This window comes from Hylobates moloch, unplaced genomic scaffold, assembly GCF_009828535.3.
Source record: "Hylobates moloch isolate HMO894 unplaced genomic scaffold, HMol_V3 SCAFFOLD_4, whole genome shotgun sequence".
NCBI lineage: Eukaryota > Metazoa > Chordata > Mammalia > Primates > Hylobatidae > Hylobates > Hylobates moloch.
Window position 1 is genome coordinate 69,986,468 of NW_026652279.1, and position 8,334 is coordinate 69,994,801.

An 8,334-nucleotide genomic window follows, 5' to 3' on the forward strand; every position below is an offset into this window, starting at 1 on the left:
ATGAATCATTTCATCTATATGTTCCTTTGTAGATTTTTGTACTTTGAGAGTGTGTTAATTTTAGTTGCTCAAGGCTTTCTGTATAAAATAACATTCAGAGTGTGATTGCAATGCTGAAGATTTTATGCAGTCTCAATTATTTATTTGACTGATATTTGTTATATGTGCCTCTTTTCTAATTAGAGTTGAAAAATAAAACAATTTGTATTAGTCTGTTCTCATACTGCTAATAAAGACATACCTGAGACTGGGTAATTTATAAAGGAAAGAGGTTTAATTGACTCACAGTTCCACATGGCTGGGAAGGCCTCACAATCATGGTGGAAGGGAGAAGGGAGCAAAGGCACATCTTACATGCTGGCAGGCGAGAGAGAGAGAGAGAGAGAGAGAGAGAGAGTGAGAGAGCGAGCATGTGTAGGGAAACTCCCCTTTATAAAGCCGTCTGATCTCCTGAGACTGATTCAGAGAATAGCACGGGAAAACCCACCCCTGTGATTTGATTGCCTCCCACTGGGTCTCTCCCATGACACATAGGGATTGTGGGAGCTACAATCTGGGTGGGGACACAGCCAAACCACATCACAATTCTTGCAATTGAGTATGCTACAAATGATACAGGTACAAAGTATTTTCATCCAGCATTAACATCCTAAAGATGAATAAAGCGGTACCATGTCTGATTGGTAAAATAAAGAGGAACTCATGAGTAAAACTTAATCAAAGTCTAGTGGGCTGAATGGTGGCCTCGCCGAAAATATGTCCATGTCCTAACTTCTGGAATGTGTGAATGAAGGGTGTTTGCAGTTGTAATTTAGTTAAAGATTTTGAAATGAAGATGTGAGGAGATGCTAGATTATCCAGATAGATTCTAAATCCAGTGACAAGGGTCCTTACAAAAGAAACACACAAGGGAAGGCAGCAGTGTGACTCTGAGGCAGAAACTGGAGTGATGTGAACACAAATCAAGGAATATGGCAAACCACCAGAAGCTGAAAGAGGCAAGGAATGGATTCTCCCATACATCCTCCAGAGGTAGTGCAGCTCTGGCAGCACCTTAATTTCAGACTTCTGGCCTCCAAAACAGTGAGATAATAAATTTCTGTTGCTTTAAGTGACCAAGTTTGTAGTAATTTGTTATAGCAATCACTAGAAAATAAATACACTAAGCTTTTTGGGTAAAAGTCTAAATATCTAGGGCCAAGATAGGTGTTAAATAATTATTCTGTGGGCAGTAGAAAAAAAGAGTTATTTGAACCAAGTAGGACTTTTTGCATGTAATCTGAAGAATTAATATTACAATGTATAATTGTCTTGTTATCTCACTTTGCTTAGGAAGGGGTTGGATGAAAACTCACTTCTATTGCTAGAGGTTATCCTTTTGTGCCCTAAGAACATGTTTTTTTTTAATGCTCAGGGATGAGGCTGAGGGGTGATAAGGGATTTTCATGAGCAGGAGTTCTCCAGAAACAAACAAAAGATTATGCTGAAATATTCATGAAAGGTTGGCATGAAAAAGCACAAAAACAAGCAGAAAATAGAAATAGATCTACGATTCAAAGCAAATAAAAATACCTTTTGCATGTGATACTATTTTTTATGAATATCATAACACAGAGGGTAGAGCCTAATGAGTTACACACCACTGGACCTGAACTTTTTAGTTCCAAGGTTTAGCTCCATTTCTTTTTTTAGTATTAATTTTTTGAATTTCTAACTGACATATAATAATTATACATATTTACGGGATACATGTAATGTTTCAGTGCATGAACACATTATATAATGATCACATTAGGGTAGTTATCATATCCATCACTTTAAACATTTATCATTTCTTTGTGGTGATAACATTCGAACTCTTCTCTTCTGGCTATCTTAAAATATATATCACATTGTTATCTGCTATAGTCACTCTACTGGGTAATAGAACACCAGAACGAATTCTTCCTAATTGGAACTTTGTACCTGTTGACTAATCTCTCCTTGTTCCCTTTCCCCACTACCTTCGCCAGCCTCTGGTAACAACTATTGTACTATTTCCATGAAATCAACTTTTTTTAGATTCCACATACAAGTAAGATCATGTGGTGTTTGGTGTTTGTCTTTCTGTGTTTAGATTATATAACACAATGTCCTCTGGATTCATTCACATTATTGCAAATGACAGGATTTCATTTGTTTTATGGCTGAATAGTATTCCATTGTGTGTGCATATATATCATATATATAACATTTTCTTCTTTTTAGTTTTACTTTAAGTTCTGGGATATATGTGCTGAATGTGCAGGTTTGTTACATAGGTATACATGTGCCATCGTGGTTTGCTGCACCTATCAACCCATCATCTAGCTTTTAAGCCCTGCATCCATTAGATATTTGTCCTAATGCTCTCCTCCCCCTTTCCCCCAACCCCTGATATTTCACATTTTTTTATCCATCCATCTTCTGATGGACACTTAGGTTGCTTTCATATCTTGGCTATTGTGAATAGCGTGGCAGTAAGCATGGGAGTGAAGATATCTCTTCGGCATACTGATTTCCTTTTTTTGGATATATACCCAATAATGGGATTATTGAATCATATGGTAATTCTATTTTTAATTTTTTGGGGAACATCCACACTGTTTTCATAATGGCCATACTAATTTACATTCCCACCAACAGTGTATAAGAGTTCTCCTTTTGGGTGGAGGTACTTCCGGCAGCAGAAACTCGAGTTGCCAAGGCAAGATGGGTCAAAGTTAGAGTGGTGGTTATGGTCCTAGAGGTGGCAAGAAGTATGACAAGGACAAGAAAAAGAAATATGAACCTCTTGTACCAATTAGAGTGGGGGAAAAGAAGAAGAAAACAAAGAGACCAGATGCTGCCAGCAAACTGCCACTGGTGATACCTCACACTCAATGCCAATTAAAATTACTGAAATTAGTGAGAATGAAAGACTCTATTCTCATGGAGGAAGAAGCCATTAGAAATCAGGAACAGATAAAACCATTAGAAGAAAAGCATTAGGAGGGAAAAGCAAAAGTGGATGACCTGAGGGGGACCACTATGATACCAGACACCTTGGAAGAGATCATTGATGGCAGTCACACCGTTGTGTCTAGATATGTGGGGTCAGAACACTACATCAGCTTTCTTTTATTTGTAGACAAGGATCTGCTGGAACTGGCTTCTTGGTCCTGCTCAACCGCAAGTTGAATACCATGATAAGGGTGCTGATGAATGACACAGATTTCCTAGTCACAGTGATGAAAGTGGAAATGGTCCCCAGGAGACCTATGCCAGTATTGGTGGTTGGACAACCAAATCCAGGAAATTAAGTAAGAAATCTGTGGAGCTTCCTCTCGCTCATCCTGAATATTATGAAGAGATGGGTTTAAAGCCAGATAAGGCGGTCATTCTCTGTGGTCCATATGCCACAGGTAAAACCTTGTTAGCCAAAGCAGTAGCATGTCAAACCTCAGCCACTTTCTTGAGGGTGGTTGGTTCTGAACTTATTCAGAAGTACCTTGGTGATGGGCCGAAACTCACATGGGAATTGTTTTGAGCTGCTGAAGAATATACACCTTTCATCATGTTTATTTATGAAATTGATGCCATTGGGAAAAACTATGACTCAAATTTTGGTGGTGAGAGAGAAATTTAGTGAACAATGTTGGAACTGTTGAACCAGTTGTACGGATCTTATTCAAGGGGAGATATTAAAGTTATCATAGCCACAAACCAAATAGAAACTTAGGATCCAATACTTACCAGGCCAGGCTACATTGACAGGAAGACTGAGTTCCCCCTGCCTGATAAAAGGATGAAGAAGTACATTTTTCAGATTCACATGAACAATATGACTTTGGCCAGTGATGTAACCCTGGACAACTTGATTAAGGCTAAAGATGACTGCTCTGGTGCTGACATCCAGGCAGTCTGTACAGAAGGTGATCTGATGACCTTAAGAGAAAGTAGAATGAAAGTAACAAATAAACACTTCAAAAAATCATAAGAAAATATTCTTTGTGAAAAATAGGGGCACCCCTGAGGGGCTCTAGCTCTAGTAAACCACAGTTGCCATCAGAAAAATAGTTGGGAGGTTTCCTGACCCCTAAAAGGGATGAGGTTGGAGGAGTTGCCCAGAGGAATCCATTTTCCATTTGATTTTTATTAGCAAAACCCCCTGTGTGTCTTTTGGAGTATGATGTATAAAATGCCCACTGGGCAGCCCTCATCTGTTGCTCACTGTATAGCCCTCTGCTTCCCAATAAAGTGTGCTCTTACACACACACACACGCACACACATACAAAGTTTCCCTTTGTCCAAATCCTAGTCAGCATTTGTTATTTTTTGTCTTTTTGATAGTAGACATCCTGACTAAGGTGAGATGATGTTTTGTTGTGGCTTTGATTTGCATTTCCTTGACCATTAGTACTGTTGAGCATTTGTTCATATACCTGTTGGTCATTTGTATGTCTTCTTTTAGGAAATATCTATTCAGGTCTTTTGCCTATTTTTATATCAGAGTATTTGTTTTTTTGCTATTGAGTTTTTTAGTTTCTTATATATTCTGAATTTTACATCTTTGTCAGATGCATAGTTTGCAAACATTATCTCCCATTCTACAAGTTGTCTCCTCACTCTACTGATTGTTTTCTTTGTTGTGTAGAAGCTTCTTAGTTTGATGTAATCCCATTAGTCTATTTTTGCTTTTGTTATGTGGTCTTTTGAGATCTGAGTAAAAAAATTTTTGCCCAAATTTCAAGGAGCATTTCCCCTATGTTTTCTTCTTGTAGTTTCATAGTTTTACTTCTGACATTTAAGTCATTAATCTACCTTGAGTTGATTTTTGTATACAGTCAGAGGTAGAGGTCTTGTTTCATTCTTCTGCAAGTAATTATTCAGTTTTCCCAACATCATTTATTGAAGAGACTGTTCTTTCCTCAATGTGTGTTCTTGGCACTTTTTTTGAAAATCAATTGGCTATAAATGCATGGAATTATTTCTGGATTCTCTATTCTATTCCATTGGTCTGTGCATCTGTTTTTATGCCAGTAGCATGCTGTTTTGATTACTATAGCTTTGTAGTGTGTTTTAAAGTCAGGTAGTATGATGTCTCTAACTTTATATTTTTTGCTCAAGATTATTTTTGCTATCTGGGGTATTTTGCATTTTATATACATTTTAAGATTGTTTTTTCTATTTCTGTAAAGAATGCCATTGGTATTTTGATAGGGATTGTATTGACTCTGTAGATTGTTTTGGGTAATATGGACATTTTAGCAATATTAATTCTTTCAATCCATGAACATGGGATGTCTTACCATTTATTTGTATTCTCTTCAATTTGTTTTATCAATGTCTCATAGTTTTTGTTGTAGAGCTCTTTCACTTACCTGGTTATGTTTATTTCTAGGTATTTTATCTTATTTTTATACTATTTTAAATAAATTTTTATTTTTTTCGAATAGTACTATTACTGATGTATTGAAATACTACTGATTTTCGTGTATTGATTTCGTATCCTGCAACTTTACTTAATTCATGTATTAGTTCTCACAGCTTTTTAGTGGAGTCTTCAGGGTGTTTTATATATATGATTATGCCATCTGCAAACAGAGACAATTTTACTTGCATAAATTCAATGATGTGCTGATGGTTTAAAATAAGATAATAACAATAGAAATATTTGGTCATATTAAGTTGATTAAAACGTAGAGGAAAGAACTCAGATTCAGATAGGTAAAAGCAAGTCTCTTTCCACAATGAACTCTCTATAAAATTAATTACACATCAACTGTAAATCTTTTCAGACTACCAATTACAGACTATGCTTAACCTGTTGAAAGGATAAAAGTGTGCCTAATGTAGGAAGTAATCATTTGCATATCAATGTATAATTATTAAATGCCATTTACTAAGTATTTAAAATATAGGTTTAATTAAAAATGTCGTTAGAGCTAATTTTATATAGAAAAATGAAATAAAATTTGTAATTTATCCTAAAGGGCATGGTTAGAGTAATGATTTTATTTTCCCAAGTGTCAATTTGAACAATAATTATTTAAACCCAGATGTAGCCCAGTAGTGAAACAGGAGAGGCTCCCTTGCCCCCCTCGCAGGGCGTGTGATGGGGTGTGGCTTGCTTCTTTAGTGCCCTGCTGCTTAAACCTCTAGAAGAGCATACAGATGGGCAGACTGTGGGGCTCTGACCCAATGGCAGTGACTAGGGGTGAATGTTTACAACTGAAGCTCCAGTGGGCATGTGCTACAGGGTACTCTTTTAGTTTGCAGTGTATAGGCAGCTTGTGTGAACCAGCTCAATTAGGCCCTCTACCTTGTCTCAACGACAGAGGGCTTTCTGTATCCCGGGTTTTTGCCTGGGTGTACGGGAAGAGTAGGATGACATGTGCACTTGGAGAACCAGGGCAAAGTTTAACAGAGTGGAATTAGCTCTCCGCTGACTGGGGAGCCAGAAGGGAGATAATTTCCCCTGGAGTTGGGCCGCTCAGTGGCCCCAGGTCTCCTCCAACTGCCCTCGCCAAACTGCCTTGCTCCGTGGGTTATGGCCTGCCAGCCTGCTGGTGCCTGTTGGCATGCTCTTTTGCCAGCATGCTCTTGGTGACCAGCAGTTGTGTCTTCTTCTGCCAGTGTGTTTCTCACGACATTCAGCTGCTTGTGTGTTTGCCAGCTAGGGTCTCAGGATTTTATAGGCACAGGATGGGGGTGTGGCAGGCCAGAGTGGTCTTGGGAAAGGCAACATTTGGGCATGAAGGCAGGAGTGACTGTCCTTACCTCGGTCCGGTCCGCGGGGGTGGAGCCCTAGCCAGGGACCACACACTTCCTCTACCCAGCACTTCCCTTCCCCCTTTCTGTGTCATTTAAAGGGACCACAGTCTTCCATTCCCAGCACTCCTTTATCAGTAGGTTGGATACAAACTGCTTGAAATGTAAAGGTGTTAGTTTAGAACATTTTTACCTTTCCCAAATGTCCTTTCTGCTGCTGTGGATTTTAACCCATTTTCTCTTGAGAGAAACTGACAGAATTATAAGTTTCTTAGAATATAAAATTGGGTGTAGGGTATTATTTTCATGAAAGTTTTTCGATAGGTAAATATTCCGTTTTCCCCAGTCCTACTGGGGGGGGGGAATTCTTCCATGAATGCAATGGAAGCATTTGCAGTAACTATGCATATTAGAGGTCATTAGTTTATATAGTTTTTACTTTACTAGTTAATAGAAACCATTAAGAAGGGTTCTCTGCTGATTGATTTAGTAGGATTAATAATTCATCTAAGTGAAAAAAGTTTTAGAACTTTAAAAAGTCATCATTTGTTTTCCAGTTAGTATTGTTGCCTAACAACTTACTCTAAAATTTAGCCTCTTAAAACAGCAGCTTTATTTTGCTCACAGACTCAGCGGTCAGTAGTTCGAACAGAGTACAACAGGAGAGGCTTGACTTTGCCTTACATTGTTGGGTCTGGGGAGACTCAAAGTCTAAGAATGAATGTATGAGTGCAAGTGGAATCGTCTAAAGACTTGCTCATTTTCTTGTCTGGCACCTGGCCTGGGATGACTGGAAGTCTAGTACTACTGTGTAGAGCACATGGATATATTCTTTTTTCATAGCTTGTTTTTCTCACAGCTGGGTGGTGTTGTAAATGCAAAAACTGGTATGAGCCAGCCTTGGGAAGGAACACAGTATCACTTCTACCCAATTCTATTTGTCAAAGCATCATAAATCTTTCCAGATTGTTACTAGTCGTTGTCATTATAAGAGAAAAGAGAGAGGAAATAGATTATAGAGACATCTCGTTATGCTGTGTGTCTCAGCCTTGTTCTTCTAAAACAGAGCTTCTCAAAGAGTAACCCACAGACTGTTAGCTGATTGATAAACAGTTTTTTTATCAGTCCACAATGGGATAAGGAACTTATACAAGAATGTAAGTCAACTGTGAAACTGAGCACCCTGTTTATTTCAGTAGATTTTTTTTATGGTAAGAATTTCTCAATGAAAGAAGCAGTGTATTGATTTCCATTGTGAAACTGATTGTGAAGCAACACTTGGAATAGCAGAAAAAGAAACCAGAATTTGAAGCAAGGATAAAATTTTTATTCTTTATTTGGGAAGAGCACCCCCGCTGCAGTAAGGATAAGGATAAAAGGAAAGTGAGGCAAAAAAAGTATTAAAAAGCAATGTAATGTGATGCATTACCACATTTGGCATGGTTTCACAAGGATTCCCAGGGAGACCCAGCAAGTGACTCAGCAGGCATGCTTACTTGGCCCACAGTACTTTCCTGGGGGTACAAGGAAGTAATGTTCATTAATATCGCCCACTAAAATAA

At 38.2% G+C, this 8,334-nt stretch overlaps 1 pseudogene; it reads left to right on the forward strand.

The window, feature by feature from the left end:
* The first annotated feature begins 2,730 nt into the window (after positions 1–2,730).
* On the forward strand, positions 2,731–4,043 carry LOC116466358 (26S proteasome regulatory subunit 4-like; annotated as a pseudogene).
* The last annotated feature ends 4,291 nt before the right edge of the window (positions 4,044–8,334 follow it).